Below are 23977 nucleotides of genomic sequence, written 5' to 3' on the forward strand. Positions count from 1 at the left end.
CATAGAATATTTGTGTTGTTAAAATGTTTCAAAAACATTCCACATTTTCCATATTTTTATCTACAAACTCACAGTGTGTTGCAATGCGACATTGTGAGCTTGTAGATCGCTATTTTCTAAAAATATCCGATAGGTATAGGTTTACTGCGCACATGTGGCCTAGTCGCTTCTTTTAGGCTTGTATTCATAGACCTGGTTGCTTATTTCTCTCCCAAAATCTGTCAACACTGGTTCTTCCAGGGGATGGCAATACCCACTCCATAGCTTCAAAAATTAACGTTTTTGCATTAATATTTCCTCCACCTCTGAATGTTTTTTGCTGATTAATCTGATTTTAGATACTTTTGTTATTTTTGAAATTGGGCATAAAGGTCACAATTTTTCCACCCTCAACATTTTTAGGAAATGACGCCCCTGTTTAAGATTAAGGATGATCTGTGAATTACAGCTTTGGTCTCTAGAGCTAAAATAACATGAAAGTAAGGTGAAGGTTATTCAGTGGCCCTATTCTTTGAGACACACATATGGGTATTTCTTGGCGTGGCCGAAGCCACCATTCCTTCACCGGGTGAAACAACACAGCTTTCACCATTGGAATTGCATTACGGAACGCACACATTGTTACATTTTGTGGGTTTATTTCGTCATAGCGCAACATAATGGTGAAGTATTGTACTGCAGGGAACGCCAAATATTCTAAACTTTCTGCGATTCTGCCAATAATCACATTCTTTGACACACACATCCGAGTTTTTGCGCGGTCAAACAAGGGAATTACGTGATCCCCTTCCCCTATTCGCTCATACTAGGACATGACGTATGTGAAGGCAGAAGAATAGTTATGTAGTGGTACTCACACCAGTGTGAATTAATAGACATTCACTTTAGCTACATTCAACACTCAAAAGACTGTGACATTATGAAGTGGGGGTGGAGGGGGGTGGGTGGACATTTCGGACCAGAATTCGAAATCGGACGGACAGGCTAGAGCTGATACAGGGTGGGCGCTTGTCCCTTACCGCCCAATGGTGGCGCCACGCCTGATTTGAATTGTGAACAAAGCTGAAGAACATTCTAGAAGATGCTATCAATGCAATTGTCGTTATTTATCAACGGCTGGCTAATGCCAGGCCCCCAGCCTGCCTGGCATTAGCATTGTGTGTGCCCTAGATAAGACACACCCTACAGTATACTATGTACCCAAATGTATTTAAGTGGCCACGGACTGACATGTTCTCTCTCTTTCCTCGGCAGCCTGTGTGACTACTGGACTTCTGTGCACAGAATAAAGCTTTGGATCGCAGTCACTTTCCAAGTCTCATTATTTAAGGTAACACACATATTCATTTAAATGCATTCTAATTTATGTTCACTTCCTAACTTATATCGTTCTAGCTCTACACCTGCTTGTACAAAAAACTTCTCAGATATAACTTTCAGAAGTACAGTACCAGTGTGTCATGGCTACAAGGCTCAGGATGATTGGTGATCTGTTCGCTGATGTGATGCGTTGTTGTCAGAACTAAACACTAAATAACTACGTTTTTCCTGATTCTTGCTCTCCTTTTTTTGTTTTATTTCAGTATATCCAGTATTAATACAATATTAATGTCCGACTGACAGTTCCACGTGTCTCTAAATCCCTCCAGAGTAGAAACACATTCCTTCTTATAGAGTTCCAGGCTCAATTACTCCATTACGCTCACTGACAACAATGCATGTAGATGTCAACAGCACTAAACAACCAGACATAAATGTACTACTCAGCTAAAATATAAGCCTTTAATCCTTTATAAACAATGTTATGGTCCAATATAATTCTCTGATCTGACCGTAACGATACGATGGTATATTTTAAGGTTGGTGGCTCAGAAGACACTCGGTAAAGAGATGGAGAAGAAGCTGTCTGATGCAGAGCTGAAAGCGATCCGGCAGTATGCAGTGGATGTGACTCTGGACCCTGATACGGCACAGTGCCAACTCATCCTGTCTAAGGATGGGAAACAAGTGAGTCATGAGGACACAGAGAAGAATCTCCCAGACAACAAAGAGAGATTCGTTAATTGTGCATATGGCTTAGGAAAACAAGGCTTCTCCTCAGGAAGGTTTTACTACGAGGTTCAGGCTAAAAATAAGACTAACTGGTATTTAGGAGTGGCCAGAGAGTCCATCAACAGGAAGGCACTAATCTCGCCAAGACCCATCAATGGTTACTGGACTATAAGTTTGAGGAATTCAAGTGATTACATAGCTAATGCTGACCCCGCTGTCCTCCTCCCTATAAAAAAGGAGGTCCAGACAGTGGGAGTGTTTGTGAATTATGAGGAGGGTCTGGTCTCCTTTTATGATGTGGAGACCAGAGTTCATCTCTACTCTTTCACTGGATGCACCTTCACTGACAAACTCTATCCGTTCTTTAGTCCATGTAACAACCTGGAAGGTAGAAACTCTGCTCCTCTGATCATCTCTCCTGTCAGTCTCACAGATTAGACTGATTGAATCCTCAGCTTTATGTGAAAACGTAAATGTAACCACATGAACCCAAGTGTCCCTATTCTGTGTGAACATTCTGTGAAAAGTGCTAATCTACAGGCTTGTAGATCTGCAATTTTCGGCTAAGAGATTTGGTGTAGAAGGAAATGCTAACGGACCTACAGTAGTATATCCCAGGTCATCTAAGTATATCTAGTTTATGTCATTAAGACAACAAATGTGTATATAAAAGGGTTATTCTAACTGTCATTACAAACCTGAAGAGTACAACCTGAAACTGATGGTAAATTAGTTCTCCATTGAAGCACTTAGATTAACCACTTAAACCCTACTTTATACTTTGGCAATTTGCAAATAGAAGATCTAAAACAACGACGCGTTGTGAGCTTGTATATCTGATATTTGGGAAGAAATGTGAAACATTTTGGAGAAAAATGGAAATTTTGAAAACGATTTGAATATTTTTGAACATTTTGCATTTAATGACATGCCCAAAATATAAAAACCAGTGGTTAAAATGTATTTCTGTGTGAGGCTGTTGAAATCTAGTCTACATTTATGTCTTGGTACAATAAATTGATTGTATATTTTATTCATTTTATTTCATGTCAAGTCAAACTCAACATTTCAGTTCCTTAATAAGCAGGAATAATGCCTAACAGTAATAACAACAACATTTTGTACTTCAATGTAACTACTAGAGTTAATTGAAAATAGGAATGCAATGATTCTGTTGTTAATGATTGGTTATTTTATGTTGCTGCATGCTATCATTATATAAATAATTGCAAATGCTTTTGCTCACTTTGTAGTGCAAAAATAAATCAACTTTAAAGAATGACACTCATTGGTTTTATTTATTCTTAGTGTGTATAGTATGTAAATGTATAACTTGTATCATATTTTAAACATTTTTATGACATGTGGTCTAACCTGGTAAATATCCTCGCAGGTAAAAATGTGTTCAACAATATTCAGTCATCAAGGGTTAAAAGGAGAGCAGGGAAAAGACAGATAGTAGTGGTGGAATAAGTATCGATTATTTACTGTACTTAAAGGAGTAGTTCACCCCAAAAAATGACTTATTTCTATCAACTACGCAACAACAATGAAGCCTTGAGTTCATGGAGATTTTTTTGGTTTTAGTCGCATTCTTAAGCCAATAATTTGTCAGTAGGACACTCTTTGTGACTCCTACTCAGTCACTCTTTGAGTCTCCACCGGCCATTAAATTATTGGCTTAGGAATGCGGCAAAAACAAAAACATCTCACTTTGAGTTTAACAAAAAAAAAATATATATATATATATAGTTATAATATACTTTTGACGTAGGCCTACTATTTTTGACAAATTAACTCTTATATTGTAGCCTACTTTTGACCCTGTTGTTGTGTTGTGTTTGGGGGTTTAAAGAACAGTGGGTTAAATATCACTTACCATACAAAGCATACTATGTAAAGTTAAACAACTTGTGGACACAAATCCTAATTCAGGTGCCCACATGTCCCTAGTGCCCAGATGGTTTTGGTGCCCAGTTGTCCTGGTGCCCAGTCATTCCAAACATATGGTGCCCCCAGATGTCCCTATAAATGCCCACTTGTCTTGTATTCATCAACACTATCATACTGTATATGTATTTTATCGAGTCCGACTTTTACTTTCGTATCTAATTTATGATGGACTGGTCTATCTATCCCCCTGTCACTGGACATCCGCGCTCGAAGCCCATACTTCTCCGTAGGCTACGCCTACATGAATGATAGTCTTGATCCAAGCTGTCATAACCACGCATCACTAGAGTTAAATGCGCAGCAAAACAAACAGACAGACAGACAGACAGACAGACAGACAGACAGGTAGCCTATTGGAGGACTGAGGAGCTACAGTAAATTCTGCTCAGTCATCATCGTCACAGACATTGGAGGAGCAGATAAAGTTAACATCGCCAACAGTCTATCGGTAGGTTCAATGTTTTCTACTGCTGTGTGGATTGGATGATGTGTCTTTATCAACTACGTTTCAGATCAAAGCCTTTGTTTATAAACGAAAACGAAACTTACTTAGAGCTTATAGGCTCAACACAAAGCGATCGATCATTTCTCCTTTATGCCACTTGTTTTGCAGCCTGATCTGGCGATCGGGTTGCGTTTTGATATCAATAGATTCGGTGGCGGCCAGTAACACTGAAGCATAATTATGTTGAATGAATCCAACAGGATAAAGTTAATTAACATAACATTATAATATTCCATCTTTTGACGGAGTAAATGCAGTGCAGAAGATGTCACTTATCAGAGGGTATTAGGAAAGGCATCGCCCATTCCACAGAAATGCTTGTAGACCATAAACAAACAACACTCTACCAGACTTGCAGTGGTGGGAAAAGTACTCAAATGTTTTACTTAAGTAAAAGTATCAATACTGCAATGTAGAAATACGTTATACAAGTAAAAGTGCGGAATTCAAAATGTACTTGAGTAAAAGTACAAAAGTATTTGCATCAAAATAAATGTACTTAGAGACTTCCGGTAAGATGGCGGAGAGAGGAGAAGCTTAACAAACAAGCTCTCTACAGTCGGTAAAAAATACTTCGATTAAAAAGGGACCAAAGTGGGAAAAATATGAAGAGATATGAACAGTAGACAAAGATGAAGCCTTAGAAACAACCGAAAACTTATAGCAGAAAGACAAAGTAGCGAAATCATCGACAACGAAGGAGGAAAAAGAGACGAGGAAGACGCGGGTCTGAAAATGGACGGGGGCCTTACTGAAGTGCTTCGTGCGGGGCTCGCAGATATAACTGCGGAGCTAAAATCCTTCAAGCAAGAAATACAACAGGAACTGTCGGCTTTTAAAGACGAAATAAAGAAAGAAATGAAGGAGGAGATTGCGGGCTTTCGCAGGGAGGTGGACCTCCGGGCGAAAAGACACGACGAGGAAATAGCAACGCTAAAGTCGGATACAAACGAAGCACAATCACGCATTTCAGAGGTGGAGGACTGGAGAGGGGGGGCGGACGGAGCCATGATGGTGTTAGTGGACCATGTGGAGATATTACAAACAAAACTTTTGGAGCTCGAGTCCAGGGCGAGGCGGACGAATTTAAGGGTCTTCAATCTACAGGAAGGAATTGAAGGGAACTCGGTAATAAAGTATATGGAGAAACTATTTCAAGAGGAGCTAGTCCTACCCGAAGGGACCCAGTTACAAATACAGAGAGGACATCGAGCGCTATCCCAGAGACCAAGCAATCCGTCTGCACCACCCAGGTCCATCGTACTGAACTTCCTACAATTCGAGACGAAAGAATTGATATTAAGAAAGGCGTGGGAGGCGAACATTCAAGTAGGAGGCAAACGAATAGGATTTGACCACGATTATCCTCCAGAAATTGTCCGTATGAGAAAAGACTACCTTCCAGCTAAAAAAATCCTAAAAGAAAAGGGAATTATCTTCAAGACTCCTTTCACAAAGATGAGGATCCACTGGCCAGAAGGGATAAAGACGTATAACAGCGCGGAGGAAGTCACCCAAGCCTTGGAGGAGAGAGGCTTCGTGAAGGGAGAGCCGAGCGGGGAGCGACGCGCAGATTCGCCGGGGGAGGAGGAGGGCCGTGCGGGGCCAACGTCGGAGACAGAGAGAAACGCGGAGCCGGCGGCGGAGGCGAGGGAACAAGCGAAAACAAGCCGTGGATCACCGGAGTGGAAACGAGAGACGAAGACGAGAGGAGCGATGAGAAGAGCTAAGGAAAAGCTGGAAGTGTACAAAAATATAAGAAAATAATGAGTACTTTCTGCTGAAAATAAGAGGTAACTTTGAGTTGATAAGAAGGGGGGGGGGGGGGAGAAGAAAATGACGAGGGAAGGTAAAATACGAGGAGTAAAAAAGAAAAAAAAAAAGAATAGCCGAAGCAAACCCTCCTGTGTCTGATGTAATTATAGGATCAGCACTAACTCGATATGGGATTTATGATAGAAATTAGGGCTTCATCTGATAACAAGGTGGATTATTTTCTGTTTTTTCTTTATTTTGGATAACAAAATACCGACGGAGAGTTCTGTTCTGTAAAGAGGTTGATGGCTAGGCGCTGGGGAAGCCCAAGGGTTGGGATTAGTACTAGTTTGCCTAGAAGGGAGGCCCCGTGTAAGACGGGGATTGCTCCCACACCCTATTATGAGGGTTTAGGGGTCACGGAGGTTTTACCCCGTGTTTGGAAGTTACATTCTGTGTTTTATGTTGTATGTGTGAAACTGATAACTGATGGCAGATGTTATGGAATGGATATGAGAGGGCTATATGTAACAAGAAGAGAAACAAGATATAAGGATGACTAATGTGGTTGGAATAATGTCGCTTAATGTGAATGGTCTGAACTCTCCGATAAAAAGACAAAGGGTGATGACAAAATTGAAAAAAGAAAAAATGCAAGTATATTTTTTACAAGAGACTCACTTAACAAAAACAGAACATGAGAAATTAAAAAGGTTTGGCTACAGGAATTCATACTATAGTTCATATAGAGAGGGACGTAGAAGAGGTGTTATAACTTTAATATCCAATACAATTAATTTTATTTTCGAAAAAGAAATCAAAGATAAAGAAGGGAGGTATGTTATAGTGAAAGGAAGGTTGGATAATGAGCCGGTGACCTTGGTAAACATTTATGCACCCCCAGAAAGTGATAAGACTTTTTTCAAATCCTTATTTGATATTATAGCCATGGAAACCAGTGGAATTTTAATTTGTGGAGGAGACACTAATACAGTTTTATGCGATAAGAAAGATACGTCAAGTATGAAAAGAGGAAAGACACAACTAGCAAAATTTGTAAAGGTATCATTGGAGGAGATGGGCTTGATAGATATATGGAGAAGGTTACATCCTTTTGAAATTGACTATACTCACTATTCAGCGGCACATAAAGTTCATTCAAGAATAGATTACTTTTTTGTAAACACAGGTGAAAGTCATAGAGTTAAAGAATGTGAAATTAGAGGGGCAGACGTATCAGACCATAACCCAGTGATTCTAAAAATGAGACTAAATAACAGGATACGTAATACAAATTGGAGACTTAATATGGGGATGTTGAATAATGAACAGCGTAAGGAGAAGGTTAGAGATGACATACAAAGATATATAGAAGAAAATAATAATGGAGAAGTGGATCCTACAGTAGTTCTTGATGCTATGAAAGCAGTAATCAGAGGTAAACTGATAGTGGAATCGGTAATAGTGAAGAAGGCCAAATTAGAGATCTACAATAAAAATAATAAAAAATTGAGGGAACTGGAACAGGTGTACCAGAAAACAAAAAAGGGGGATGATTTCCAACAAATTAAAGAATTGAAAACAAAAATAAAGGAAACGCAACTTGATGAGATCGAAAAAAACAGTAAATATTTGAAACAAAATTATTATGAAGCTGGTTCAAGGGCAACTAAACTACTGGCTAAACGAATACGTAAACAGCAGGTATTGAGTAATATTTGTCAAATTAGAGACCCTCAGACAAATGAATTGACATATATACCTGAAGACATAGAGAGGATATTTAAACAATACTATGAGGACCTGTACACACAAACTGAAGGAGCAGAGGAGGAGGAAATTAAAACATACCTAGACCAGTTAGATCTGCCCGCAATAGGGAAAATACAGAATGATGAGTTAACAGCTAGCATCACATTGGCAGAAATAGAGGAGGCAATTAGCTCATTTAAAAATAATAAAACGCCCGGGAGTGACGGCTTCCCGGTGGAGTTCTACAAGATGTATAGGGAAGAGCTTACACCTCTTCTACTTGCATCTTTTAATTGGACATTGAAAAAACACAAAATACCAGCGTCATGGTCGGAAGCAATAATTACTGTATTACTAAAGGAAGGGAGGGATAAAGAAAAGTGTGGGAGTTATAGACCAATATCCATTTTAAATGTAGATTACAAACTGTACACAAAAATTTTATCCAAAAGATTGGCTGGCCTCATGACAGACTTGATTGATGAAGACCAGACTGGGTTTATCATAGGGCGACAGACTCATGACAGTATAAGGAGGGCTATACATGTTGTGGAACAAGCACAGCGGACAAAAACAAGTACATTAATAGTGAGCATAGATGCAGAGACTGCCTACGATCGAGTATCGTGGGGGTTCTTATATGCAGTGATGACAAGATTTGGATTCAATAAGGAGGCAGTACAAAGTATAAAATCATTGTATCAACAACCGTCAGCCAGAATCAAAGTTAATGGGAGTTTGTCAGAGAAATTCTATCTACAACGCTCTACGAGGCAAGGCTGCTGCCTTTCTCCCTCGCTGTTTGATTTTTTTATAGAACCCCTGGCGCAAGCGGTGAGGCAAAATATAGAACTACAAGGCGTTGTGGTCAAGGGCAAGGAACATCGGATAGGGCTTTTTGCGGACGATGTAATAACATTCCTCGAAACGCCAAATAAGTCACTCCCTGTGTTGGGTAATATATTGGAAACATTTGGTCATTTATCCGGCTACAAGGTGAATATAGCGAAAACCCAGATTTTGGCCTTAAACTATACACCAAATGCACTTGTGCAGAAAACTTTTGATTTTAACTGGAAACAAGAAAGTATTAAATATCTGGGTGTGAACATCACTAAGAACATGTCCACCCTATATGAGGCCAACTATACCAAAATTGATCAGAAAATTCAAAAAGATATTGGAAGGTGGTCTACTTTACCATTGGATTTGAACTCTAGAATTGAGATAGTAAAAATCAACATTTTGGCAAGGCTATTGTATCTATTCCAGGCTCTACCAGTAGAGGTCGCCCAAGGACAATTCATAAAATGGGATAGAATGATTTCCAGATTTGTTTGGGATGGAAAGAAACCAAGAGTGAGGTATAAAACACTTCAGCTACCAAAGGACAAGGGTGGGATGAGTCTCCCTAATTTACAGATGTACTATGAAGCCGCTCAAATACGGTATGCTATCTGTTGGTGTAATCCTAAATACATATCCAAATGGAAAGAGATGGAGAAAGTAGTTGATAACAAACCCATTCAGAGTGTCTTAGGAGATAATGAATATTTTAAGAAAAAGAAACATCTTATCGACCCAGTTACATTATTTACATTGGAAATATGGTTTAAAATAGTTAAAAAATACAAGTTGAAGGAGGAAATAAAAACTTTAAAATGGATAGCTTTTGATGGAGCATTTAAACCGGCGGTATATGACAGAGGATTCAAACAGTGGTATGACAAAGGCATGACGGCATGGTGTACCTTGATAAAAGATGGGCAGCTGGAGAGCTTTAAGGAACTCAGTGACAAATATGACTTGGATAAGCATGAATTCTTTAGATACTTGCAACTAAGGGATTACTACTTGAAGGAAATCAGGGGGACCCCGTCTGGAGAAGTGAATGGTGTGATCCAAATTATGATAAATATATACAAAGGAAAAGAGATACGGATTATATCCGGATTGTATAGAAAATTGATGACTAACAAGCATTCAACTGATTATATAAAAGAAAAATGGGAAACTGAACTTAATATAGAAATTACAGAACGGGACTGGACAAATATGTGGAGGGTCCATCAAACATCCACCAATTCACGGGTCTGGAGGGAGTTCTCCTGGAAAAATCTGACCAGGTTCTTTATAACCCCAAAAATGAAAAGTAAACAGTTAAATAAACAGGTTCAATGCTGGAGGGAGTGTGGGGAAGTAAACGTAGACCATTCACATGTTTTCTGGAAGTGTAATAAACTTGAGGTTTTCTGGAAAATGATACACAAACAAATACAGGAGATGTTGGGTTATGATATCCCTATGGAAAGTAAGATTCTATATTTAGGTAGCCTAGAGGCGGGAAATATAACGATGGAGGACAGGTATTTGGTTAAGATTTTATTGGCAGCAGGGAAAAAGGCCATCACTAGGAAATGGGGACAGGTTGACATTCCTACACAAGGACAGTGGGAAGAGCTGATGGAGGAGATATATGTGATGGAAAAAATAACACATCGCCTGAGACTCCAGGAAACACAAATGGAAAATAAATGGGTAAAATGGACAAACTACAAGAACTCTAATGGACCGTGAGGGTGTGGGAAAAGACATTTGATGCAAAAAAAAAGAAAAAGAAAAGAAAGGAAAATCACTTGTGAAATGCCATTGTAATAAGAAGTTGCATATCTGAAAAGTTGTCGGTTTCAAAATGTTTGTCTTTTAGTGTTTGTTTTTTCTTTTGTTGTTTGTGTGTTTTTTCTTTTCTTTTGGGGCTATATGTGAAGTCTGTTGGTTATTGTTTTGTTTGGTTTTGTTCCGTTCTTTGTTTTCGTGTTTATGTAGTGTATTGTATGTATGTGTGTGGAAAAAAATGAATAAAAATTCTAAGTGACAAAAAAAAAAAAAAAAAATGTACTTAAAGTACCAAAAGTAAAAGAAGTATTGGAAATTGGAAATACTCGAGTAAAGTACAAATACCTCAACATTTTACTTAAGTACAGTACTTGAGTACATGTACTTAGTTACTCACCTCTGTAATTTAATTTATGAATCCCAGGACCTTATCCATTCTCTTTTGGACTCCTTCAGGACATCCGACAGTAGCCTATGCCTCCTACAGACTACATTTATGTTAAATCCAATCCATACTGTAACTGCAGAGTGGCAAAACAGTCACTTTGAAAAACAGAATGAGCGCAACTGCTAGTTGTAAGAAGGTAGCATTGCTCTTCATGAATAGGCAATTCTATTGGTAACAGGAAAGGTGGGCACCAAAACAATCTGGGCACCTTGGAAGAGTGGGCACTAGGGAAATGTGGGCACCCGGAAAAGTGGGAACTTTAGGGGGAGAAGAGGCGGCACTAGAGAAGAGTAGGCACCAGGACAACTGGGTACTAGCTAAGAGTGGGCACTTTAGGAGAGAAGAGTAGACACTTAGAAGAGTTGGCACCAGGAAAACTGGGTACTAGGAAGAGTGGGCACTTTGGGGAGAGAAGAGTGGGCACTGGAGGATTTGTGTCCACAAAAAGGGTTTAGCATGTGATAAAGAGTAAAGACAGTGTTTTATTTATTTCTATTTTAATGTTTTAGTTGCTGGAGCGCTGTTATTTACAACCTGGCGTCTTAATGAAGACAGAACCAGGCAAATTCCACTTGCCCGAACGTTTTATTTACTTGCCACAGTCGGGCAAAATCTCAACCCCTGTTGATGCCTTGAACATTCAGATATATTTTGATTGGTTGTCAGTGTTAACTGTTCACCACCATCGTTGTGGTGTGAACACAGCTATCCAACTTTTAAAACATATTTACAGTTATAGTTGTTTTTGGTGTGTCTGCATTAGGTTTGTCAATAGTATTTATGTACTGCATGTGCAATATGTCATCATGTAAGGTTGTAGTTTTAATGTAATCATTCAAGAACAACAATTAATACTTTACACTTTATTCTCAGTGTGCAGGAATGGCGTCCGCCAGCATTCTCCTGTCTGAAGAGGAGTTGATGTGTTCTATCTGTCTGGATGTGTTCACTGATCCAATCACCACTCCATGTGGACACAACTACTGCAACACCTGTATCACTCAATACTGGGTCACTAATGACGTGTGTACGTGTCCAATATGTAACAAAACCTTCTATAGGAAACCAGAATTCTCTGTTAATAAAGTTCTCTCAGAGATGGCTGATCAGTTCAGGAAGTCAAAGCAACTGAAACAAACTTCCAGCACAAACCAAGAACCTGCTGAACCACATGAAGTCTGCTGTGACGTCTGTACTGAGACCAAACTCAAAGCCCTGAAGACCTGCCTGGTGTGTCTGATCTCCTACTGTGAGACTCACCTGGAGCCTCATCAGAGACTCTCAGCGTTAAAACGACACAAACTCATCAACCCTGTAAAGAACCTGGAAGATTATATGTGTAAGAAACATGACAAACCTCTGGAGCTGTTCTGTAAGACTGACCACATGTGTGTTTGTCAGTTCTGCACTGTATTAGACCATAAGTCACATCAGATTGTATCTCTGAAAGAAGAATGTGAAGGAAAGAAGGCTGAGCTGGGAAAGACAGAGGCTGAAGTTCAGCAGATGATCCAGGAGAGACAAGTGAAGGTTCAGGAGGTCAAACACTCAGTAGATCTCAGCAGGAAAGATGCAGACAGAGAGATAGCAGACAGTGTGCAGGTCTTCACTGCTATGATCAGCTGTATTGAGAGAAGCCAGTTGATGTGATTGAAGAGAAACAGAAAACAACAGAGAAACAGGCTGAAGGCTTCATTAAAGAGCTGGAACAGGAAATCACTGAGTTAAAGAAGAGAAGCTCTGAGCTGAAGCAGCTCTCACACACTGAAGACCACCTCCACCTCCTCCAGAACTACACCTCCATCAACACCCCTCCACCCACCAAGGACTGGACAAAGGTCAATGTCAATCAGTCTTCATATGTGGAGACTGTGTGGACAGCTGTGGCTCAGCTGGAGAAGACACTCAGTCAAGAGATGGAGAAGCTGAGTGATGAGCTGGGGAGGAGACAGCGATATGCAGTGGATGTAATTCTGGACCCTGATACAGCACATCCCTACCTCATCCTGTCTGAGGATGGAAAACAAGTGAGCCCTGGAGACATTCATAAGAATCTCCCAGACAAAAAAGAGAGATACTGTGTCTTAGGAAAACCAAGCTTTTCCTCAGGAAGGTTTTACTATGAGGTTCAGGTTAAAGATAAGACTAACTGGGAATTAGGAGTGGTCAGAGAGTCCATCCACAGGAAGGAAAATATCACACTGAAAACCAACAATGGTTACTGGACATTATATGTATGGTATGGAAATGCATGGTACGGAAAAGGTGACCCTCGTGTCTCTCTCAGAGTAAGAGATAATGTCCAGACAGTGGGAGTGTTTGTGGATTATGAGGAGGGTCTGGTCTCCTTTTATGATGTGGAGACCAGAGTTCATCTCTACTCTTTCACTGGATGCACCTTCACTGGGAAAATATATCCATACTTTAATGCAGGTGTTAATATTTTTCTTAAAAACTATGCTCCTATGATCATCTCTCCTATCAGTCACACAAATTAGAATAATTTAATCCTTGGTTTTCATTTAAGACAACAATGTGTGTATTGAACATTTCATTACTATGCAGAATTAATGTCTAACAGTAATGACAACAAAAAGGGTTAATTGAAAAAAAATTGGAATGCAATGATTCTGATGTTAAATGATCGGTTATTTTATGCAGCGCTGCATGTTATCATTTAATAGAAATCAATAATTGTAAGTATTATTGAAATGCCTGTTAACTGCTCGACTTTAACTCAATTAGTAGCGCACAAATAAACTTTAAAGAATTACACTCATTGGTTTGATTTATCATAGTTTGCTGTGTAGTATGTAAATGTAAAACTTTTATCATATTTTAAATGTTTAGACCACATGTTTTGACATGTGGTCTAAACGTTCTCAGTGGTAAATATGTGTTTAGATGACAATATTCTGTCATCAAACTGCTTCAGGGTTAAAAGGTGAGCAGGGAAAAGACAGACACACAAGTGGTGATTATTTACTTAAGTAAAAGTAACAATACCACAACTTAGAAACACACAGTACAAGTAAAGGTCCTGTATTCAATATTTTGCATAAAAGTACAAAACAATACTTTTGAGAACATTCATAATATACCACAGGTTCATTTAGTTATAACAATGTTACACCAATAAGTCCTGTGTGTGAAGAGCTCTAAAGTATCAGGTAAACTGACATACAGCTGAGAGCCATGTTATTAACAGATCCTAGATCAGCAACGTTACAAATCAACCATAAGTGAGGAGAACAAGGATCAGATCATAGATCTTTAGGTCACATACGCCACCGTGTGTCAGTATGGTGTAACTACAGTCATCTCAGCAGTCCTCAACATCCCTAGATTTTGTATTTGAGGTAACATAATGCCATTGTTTCTCAACATCAGGTATGGGGCCCATCAGGGGTCCAAATGGACCCATGAGGGCCTGTAAAAAAGTGTACAAATGGAACCACATGGACCCGTAACAGTGTAGATTGGGTGTCCCAGAGATCAAATATAATCTCAAATGCCAGTCTGTGTTCTAATGCATCTCAAACTGGGAGTTGTTGAAATAAAAAAGTTCTAGAATCAGTGCTGTAAGTGCAGTCATCTATCTAGTGGTGGAAAGTAATGCTTTTCTTTTTTGCAATTCAAATCCATGATCACTAATAATCATCGTTTGACAACATAAGGGCGGCAGTCACTCAGGGGTAGAGTGGCAGGATGGCAACCGTGAGGCAATTGTTACTTGCTTGTTTTATTGTGATGCTCATTAAGGTTTCGAGGCCTATCAGGCTCTCGAAGCCTTATTGCATCTCTTGCCTTTCTTCTTCCGCCGTTTTTGGCAGTTCTGGCCTAACCGCGTGGTCACTTTTTACGAAACTCGGCAATATGGTAGAGGGCTATGCCAAACGGCGAAGAAACGAAACTCACAACTATCGGCCAAAGGGTGGCGCTATTTTACTCAATTGACTTTGAACAGGTACAACTCATGCCCTGTTTGACCCACATCCATGACACTTCGATACACTCATGCGTCTCCTCATGCCTAACAACTTTCACACTCTGACTTTTGACCTCTGACCTTTAGATCTCCCACCATTTCGAATTATATGAAAAGCAGTTAAAATCAAACTCCTCCTGGGATTTTTGAGCAATCTGCACAAAACATTTTACACATGAACTTTGGACCTATACCGACAGACGTGAGCAAGCGGATTTTCCATACGTGAAAACGTTAAGCTTTTATGAGCCAATGAATATTGCAGTTTTATGAAAATTATTCGTCTGCCCCTAACACATACATGAAGACTCACATTTGTTTGAAACTTTGCAATATTGTAGAGGGTCATTCCAAGTATCACTGAAACCAATCTTACTCCAATTGGTCAAAGGGGGGCGCTATAGCAATTTTTTGAAAATGCAAACTTTAAACAGGCAAAAGTCATGCCTCGTTTGGCCGACAGCCGTGAAACTTGCTTACACATGTGCCTTGACTCATGAGGAACATATCTATCACTTTGACCAGTAAGCTCCGCCCTTAGATTGTCTGCAATTTTGAGCAGTTTGAAAAACATTTAAACCCAGGATTTCTGAGCAATTTGCGTGAAAGTGTGTCGTGTGTGAACTCCCTTTTCCCCAGTTGAGGTCTGTTGGTCCAATAGCTTGATCGCTTAATCATTTGTCTTGAAACCACAGGGTCGCCTGTTCAAATCCCACCTCATGCAGACTTCATCTCAATTGCATTGCACACGACATGACTGTATCAATGAATAAACTTGCAATTGTTAAATGAAACGCTTATTGAGAGTAGTTATTTTCAATGTATGACGTATTTCATTCCCTCTTTTGTTTTGTTTTGTTGGATTCTCCTTTTTCACTAACTAAGGCTGTGGATTGAATAGCTTGATCAGTTCAGTGTTAGCCTCATGTACCAGAGGTCCACGGTTCAAGCCCCACTCATCACAGTTTACATTTAAATTGCATTGTACATAACATGACCCTGTTAATTCAGACATGTGCAATTTTTAAACAATAACATGAAATGCTTTTGAGAGTAGTTGTTTTTTATGTATGACATACTTTCTTGTGAAAATAGCTGATCTACAATCTCACACCTTTTTAGATAGCAACGCATTGTGAGCTTGTAGTTCGACTATTTTCACTAGTTTCCATTCCGAGGACAGAAAAAAAAAATCTTTATTGGTTAATGTTTTGTGAACCAGTGATCTAGAGTAGTTAGCGTCCTGTCTATCCAGTAGCTCAGTCAGTACTGGGGCCATAGCTGAGTGGTTAGTGAGCCCGCCTACGGAGCCAGAGGCCCTGGTTGCCCCAGGTACGATTCCAGGCCAGGCCAGCAAATGTGTCGATGAAATGAAATGTGTCCCTGAGCAAGACTCTTAACCCCTAATTGCTCACAGGCCCTCATTGGAAACAAGGCCGCAAGGACTTTCATGAACGGACCTGTTAAAGGAATTATCCTTATCCTTTACACTGTCTAACCGCAAGTCTGTAGGTCCCTGGTTCAAACCCCAATTTAACCAGTTTGAAAAACATTTTAACCCAGGATTTCTGAGCAATTTGCGTGAAAGTCTGCCAAATCTGTGAGCTCCTTTTCACCAATTCAGGTCTGTTGGTCCAATGGCTTATTCATCTGCCTTGAAACCACAGGGTTGCCGGTTCAAATCCCACCTCATGCAGACTTCACCTCAATTGCATTGCACACAACATGACTGTATCAATGAATAAACGTGCAATTGTTAAATGAAACGCTTATTGAGAGTAGTTATTTTCAATGTATGATGTACTTCATTCTCTCTTTTGTTTTGTTTTGTTGGATTCTCCTTTTTCACTGATTAAGACTGTGGATTGAATAGCTTGATCAGTACAGTGTTAGCCTCATGTGCCGAAGGTCCACGGTTCAAACCCCACTCATCAGAGTTTACATTTGAATTGCATTGTACAAAACATGACCCTGATAATTCAGACATGCGCAATTTTTAAACAATAACATGAAATGTATTGGTAAATGTTATGTGAACCAGTGATCTAGAGTAGTTAGCGTCCTGTCTATCCAATAGCTCAGTCAGTACTGCGGCCATAGCTGAGTGGTTAGTGAGCCCGCCTACGGAGCCAGAGGCCCTGGTTGCCCCAGGTACGATTCCAGGCCAGGCCAGCAAATGTGTCGATGAAATGAAATGTGTCCCTGAGCAAGACTCTTAACCCCTAATTGCTCACAGGCCCTCATTGGAAACAAGGCCGCAAGGACTTTCATGAACGGACCTGTTAAAGGAATTATCCTTATCCTTTACACTGTCTAACCGCAAGTCTGTAGGTCCCTGGTTCAAACCCCAATTTAACCAGTCCAAATATAATTTACTGAACAAAAATCATGACTTTGTTAATTAATGCAAGTTCACTTCTTCTCACTCTGTCACTGCCTCTCTCTCACTCTGTCACTGCCTCTCTCTCACTCTGTCACTGTCTGTCTGTCTGTCTGTCTGCCTCTCTCTCACTCTGTCACTTTCTGTCTGTCTGTCTGTCTGTCTGTCTGTCTGTCTGTCTGTCTGTCTGCCTCTCTCTCACTCTGTCACTGTCTGTCTGTCTGTCTGTCTGTCTGTCTGCCTCTCTCTCACTCTGTCACTGTCTGTCTGTCTGTCTGTCTGTCTGTCTGCCTCTCTCTCACTCTGTCACTGTCTGTCTGTCTGTCTGTCTGTCTGTCTGTCTGTCTGTCTGTCTGCCTGTCTGCCTGTCTGCCTGTCTGCCTCTCTTTCAATCTGTCACTGTCTGCCTGTCTGCCTCTCTCTCACTCTGTCACTGTCTGACTGTCTGTCTGTCTGCCTGTCTGCCTCTCTCTCACTCTGTCACTGTCTGCCTGTCTGTCTGCCTCTCTCTCACTCTGTCACTGTCTGCCTGCCTGTCTGCCTGTCTGCCTCTCTCTCACTCTGTCACTGTCTGCCTGTCTGCCTCTCTCTCACTCTGTCACTGTCTGCCTGTCTGCCTCTCTCTCAATCTGTCACTGTCTGCCTGTCTGCCTCTCTCTCACTCTGTCACTGTCTGTCTGCCTGTCTTCCTGTCTGCCTCTCTCTCACTCTGTCACTGTCTGCCTGTCTGTCTGCCTCTCTCTCACTCTGTCACTGTCTGTCTGCCTGTCTGCCTCTCTCTCACTCTGTCACTGTCTGCCTGTCTGCCTCTCTCTCACTCTGTCACTGTCTGCCTGTCTGCCTCTCTCTCACTCTGTCACTGTCTGCCTGTCTGCCTCTCTCTCACTCTGTCACTGTCTGCCTGTCTGCCTGTCTGCCTCTCTCTCACTCTGTCACTGTCTGCCTGTCTGCCTCTCTCTCACTCTGTGACTGTCTGTCTGCCTCTCTCTCACTCTGTCACTGTCTGCCTGTCTGCCTCTCTCTCACTCTGTCACTGTCTGTCACAACATCTGAAGTGAACTGAGCTCCTGACCTCTGGTAGTTGAGTATAGCAGCATTCTTTTGTTATTTAGCAAGCTGCTAGTAGTGGTACCCTAAGTGCTTTTCTATTAGTATTATATTATTAGCTTGTGTGGTAGTCTGTAGTTTATAGTTGTATTGTTTGTGTGCTTCAAGCAGTAGGCGATTGGCACTTTGTAGTAGTACAAGTAGTTTCACCCTGTATAGGCCACTTGATTGCCTTGTGAAGTGTGTGGTTTAGCCAGCACAGCTCAAGGGATAAGTAGGCAGGTTGAGAGTATTCTCTTCAGTGTGTAACCAACATCTGAAGTGAACTGAGCTCCTGACCTCTGGTAGTTGAGTATAGCAGCATTCTTTTGTTACTTAGCAAGCTGCTAGTAGTGGTACCCTAAGTGCTTTTCTATTAGTATTATATTATTAGCTTGTGTGGTAGTCTGTAGTTTATAGTTGTATTGTTTGTGTGCTTCAAGCAGTAGGCTATTGGCACTTTGTAGTAGTACAAGTAGTTTCACCCTGTATAGGCCACTTGATTGCCTTGTGAAGTGTGTGGTTTAGCCAGCACAGCTCAAGGGATAAGTAGGCAGGTTGAGAGTATTCTCTTCAGTGTGTAACCAACATCTGAAGTGAACTGAGCTCCTGACCTCTGGTAGTTGAGTATAGCAGCATTCTTTTGTTATTTAGCAAGCTGCTAGTAGTGGTACCCTAAGTGCTTTTCTATTAGTATTATATTATTAGCTTGTGTGGTAGTCTGTAGTTTATAGTTGTATTGTTTGTGTGCTTCAAGCAGTAGGCTATTGGCACTTTGTAGTAGTACAAGTAGTTTCACCCTGTATAGGCCACTTGATTGCCTTGTGAAGTGTGTGGTTTAGCCAGCACAGCTCAAGGGATAAGTAGGCAGGTTGAGAGTATTCTCTTCAGTGTGTAACCAACATCTGAAGTGAACTGAGCTCCTGACCTCTGGTAGTTGAGTATAGCAGCATTCTTTTGTTATTTAGCAAGCTGCTAGTAGTGGTACCCTAAGTGCTTTTCCCTGTCTGTCTGTGTGCCTCTCTCTCACTCTGTCACTCTCTTCCTGTCTGTCTGCCTGTCTGCCTCTCTCTCACTCTCTCACTGTCTGCCTGTCTGTCTGTCTGGGGAGAGGGAGAGAGGGAGAGAGGGAGAGAGGGGAGAGGGAGAGAGGGAGAGAGAGACAGAGGGGGAGAGGGAGAGAGAGACAGAGGGGGAGAGGGAGAGAGGGGGAGAGAGAGAGAGGGGGGAGAGGGAGAGAGGGAGAGAGGGGGAGAGGGAGAGAAGGAGAGAGGGAGAGGAGAGAGTCTGCCTGCCTCTTCCTGTCTCTGCCTTATCCCTCGAAACCGCTTATTGCTGCTTGCAGCTATATTTTATGCTTGTTTTTTTTATTCAAATGGACAGGCCCATTTGGTTCCATCTGTACACTCTCAAAGTTAAATTAACACTGAGGATTTTACAGTGTAGATTGGGGGTCTCAGAGATTAAATGTGACATTAAATGCCAGTCTGTGTTCTAATGCATCTCAAACTGGGGGTTGTTGAAAAAAAAAAAAAAAGGGTCTAGAATCAGTGCTGTAAGTGCAGTCATCTATCTAGTGGTGGAAATTAATGCTCTCCTATCTTTCTTTCTTTTTTACAGTTCAAATCTATGATCACTAATAATCATTGTTCGTCAACATGTACAGTAACTGCTTTGCCTCGAGTTTTATGGTAATTTGAACTTGCTTGTTTAAATGTGATGCTCATTTATGCTTGTTTTATTTTATGTCAATTGTTTTTTTTCAGCCATCATTGTGATGGCTATTTTTGTACAAAGCGTTGCTGAAAATGAGGGCAACCTCTGATATTTTGAGTTGAAATAAAGGTTTGAAATGAAATTTCATCAGTCATCCAGTTCCACCACGTCTTTGTTGGACATGATCTTCTTGGAGGTGAACAGCAGCAGCTGTAGAGGACTGACCAATGTCATTCATTTAGCTGAGATGGCCCTGGTTCATGAACACATCCAGAGTTTTTATTCCTTTTAGCTGAGATGAATAGAGTTCTGATCTTGAGTCAGATAACAGACACTCAAACAGGAGCTCTTTGTCAACTGACTGTACACTATGGAGGTATTATCCATCCATCCAGTATTGTTGTTCACACAATTTTCAAATTCTTCCTCCCATCAGCTGCTCTGAAGTGAACATTGACCTCCCAAGCTTTTTTGAGAAAACACTTTTTTTGTACATTACTGTTGAAATGTTTATGTTGCCCTCTCTACTAGTACTATTATATGAATACATTTGTAGTCATGGATAATATTTTGTACCATGTACTGCTAAGAGCACCACATGCAGTTACACAGTCATCTATAAGTATCATTTAATCACAGTAATCATCATAACCATGTATTGTTGCTGCCCTGCTTACCAGCCAGCATAAAGGGCAGTCAGTAAGTAGGCTAATCATGACCAAATGATTTAAATCATAAGATTATCCTGGCCAGATTGTATACATTATATCACTGTGTGTTTGGTCTGTGAAGCTACAGCACCTCCATGCCTAAACTCTGTAGTATGATGGTGTTGCGTTTCAAAAAGGAACTGATCTACAAGCTTTTTAAATGTATTTTTATAAAATGTATATACCACTTTAATTTTTTAACTTTTGAATAGGCCGACTTAAGTATTTTTAAAAGCAAGTACAAATTTGACTGAGCAATATTCCCTTGTAGTTGAGTCATATTTGACCAGGAGTATCTTTGACTCAAGTACAGGAGTTGAGTACTTTGTCCACCACTGTCACATAGAGTAGCATGGCTGATCACTCAACCACATTCTTAGTTTAACAATGAGAACTAGTGATAAAACAATATCTGAAGGACTTTGATCAAAAATGGTTGATGTTAACTCACTGAAAAACTGACGATCAAATGTTTAAAGTGGTAAAGTATGAAAGTATGACCACACAGGAAATAAGAAATAGATTAATAACTCTTTAGATCTGCTCAGACAATATTATATCCACCTGATAGACAATAATTAAATACAAATTGAATATATAAATGTAATGTTATGAATGTACTTTTTTTTTTATTTTTATTCTGCACCTTTGAACCTGCTCACAGTATGAAATGACTCCAGTGAAACATTAACTTTTACAAGCAGTGATACAATGTTGACTGATATGTCAATGATGTATCACACCCACAAGTAAAACACACCTACAGCAGTGTAACAACTGAGAATATATTGTCTATAAAAACCTTACATCAACAGGATTTTATCATTAAAACAGAAGACTTTAAAGACATAAGACAGGTGAGTACTGTTTATATACAGTATATGATTTAATAAACAACACATAACATAAATGACTGAAATTACACTGTTCTTTGAAATGTTTCAAATGAAGTAACGTTAAGAGTCTAAAGGGCCGTCCACACCAAGAATGATAAGTACAGTATAATGATAATAATGTGAGCACACACTGATAAACTATAATGTTCTGTAAGCATAATGAACGATACATTCACATTGATTTTGATTGGCTGTCAGTGTTCACCAAATATCCAGAAGAGGATTCTAACAATATCGTTCACCACTGTCATCGTTATAGTTGTGGTGAGAACTCTATGCACTTGAGTTACTGTAGAACGACTTTTAAAACATATTTACAGTTATAGTTGCTCTTGGTGTGTCTGCATTAGGTTTGTCAATACCATGTATGTACTGACTGTAAATGCATTATGCTAAGGTTGTAGGTTTGATGTAATCATTAAAGAACAACATTTGATACTTAAAAACATATACACTTTATTCCCAGTGTGTAGAAATGGCGTCCACCAGCATTCTCCTGTCTGAAGAGGAGTTAGTGTGTTCTATCTGTCTGGATATTTTAAATGATCCAATCACCACTCCATGTGGACACAACTACTGCAACACCTGTATCACTCATCACTGGGACAGTACTGATGTGTGTCAGTGTCCACTATGTAAAGAAACCTTCTATAAGAGACCAACATTTTCTGTTGACAAAGTTCTCTCAGAGATGGCTGATCAGTTCAGGAAATCAAAGCAGCTGAAACAAAATCAGATTTTATCTCTGAAAGAAGGATGTGAAGGAAAGAAGGCTGAGCTGGGAAAGACAGAGGCTGAAGTTCAGCAGATGATCCAGGAGAGACAGGAGAAGATTCAGGAGGTCAAACACTCAGTAGATCTCAGCAAGAAAGATGCAGACAGAGAGATAGCAGACAGTGTGCAGGTCTTCACTGCTATGATCAGCTGTATTGAGAGAAGCCAGGCTGAGCTCATTGATGTGATTGAAGAGAAGCAGAAAACAACAGAGAAACAGACTGAAGGCTTCATTAAAGAGCTGGAACAGGAAATCACTGAGTTAAAGAAGAGAAGCTCTGAGCTGAAGCAGCTCTCACACACTGAAGACCACCTCCACCTCCTCCAGAACTTCACACCCATCAACACCCCTCCACCCACCAAGGACTGGACAAAGGTCAATGTCCATCAGTCTTCATATGTGGAGACTGTGTGGACAGCTGTGGCTCAGCTGGAGAAGACACTCAGTCAGGAGATGAAGAAGCTGTGTGATGAGCTGAGGAGAAGCCAGCAATATGCAGTGGATGTAACTGTGGACTTTGATACAGCACATCGCAGGCTGATAATGTCTCAGGATGGAAAAGAAGTGTATAATGACAACGTAAGGAAGAAGAATCTCCCAGACAACAAACAGAGATTCACCGCTTGTTTTTCAGTCATAGGAAAACAAGGCTTCTCCTCAGGAAGGTTTTACTATGAGGTTCAGGTTAAAGATAAGACTGAGTGGTATTTAGGAGTGGCCAGAGAGTCCATCGACAGGAAGAGAGAAATCACACCAAAAGGTTACTGGACTCTAAGGTTGATGAATGGAAATGAGTGCCATGCTCTTGCTTACCCTAATGTCTCCATCCCTGTAAGAGAGAAGCTCCAGAAAGTAGGAGTGTTTTTGGATTATGAGGAGGGTCTGGTCTCCTTTTATGATGTGGAGACCAGAGATCATCTCTACTCTTTCACTGGATGCACCTTCACTGACAAACTCTATCCATTCTTTAATACAGGGTCATACTATACAGGTAAAAACTGGGCTCCTCTGATCATCTCTCCTGTCAGTTAATACTGTACATTGAAATTCCAATTTTAACAACAATGAACCCTAGCGAAAATTCAACGAATATAGCCGATCTACAAGCTCTCAACGTGCGGCGCGTTGTGAGCTTGTACATTGGCTATTTTCGGTTTAGAGATGTGATGTAATAGATAATACTAGCTGTCCTATTATAGAGCCCTGGGGGACCCCGGTTATCTAAATGTATCTAGGTTAAGTGGTTAAGACAAGTGTGTAAATAGAAGGGTTAATTTAACTGTAATTTGAGCTTGGAGATTTGCTATTTTGGGAAAAGAAAATTGAAGAAAAAATATGTTTGAAA

The 23977-nt window shown here is 40.3% G+C and overlaps 1 protein-coding gene and 1 pseudogene across 2 annotated transcripts in view; both read left to right on the plus strand.

Annotated features, from left to right (window-relative positions):
- The window catches only part of lamc1 (laminin, gamma 1), a 327165-nt gene that overhangs the window by 208933 nt on the left and 94255 nt on the right, over window positions 1-23977 (plus strand). The gene's annotated exons all lie outside the window — the stretch shown is intronic.
- On the plus strand, window positions 4378-23664 carry LOC308093697 (annotated as a pseudogene). The gene is made up of 3 exons (XR_013935111.1): window positions 4378-4453; window positions 11955-13565; window positions 22547-23664. The product of XR_013935111.1 is annotated as an uncharacterized misc_RNA (transcript).

The sequence above is a fragment of the Gymnoscopelus braueri genome (genome assembly GCF_963280865.1).
Source record: "Gymnoscopelus braueri genome assembly, chromosome: 10".
Taxonomy (NCBI): Eukaryota; Metazoa; Chordata; class Actinopteri; order Myctophiformes; family Myctophidae; genus Gymnoscopelus; species Gymnoscopelus braueri.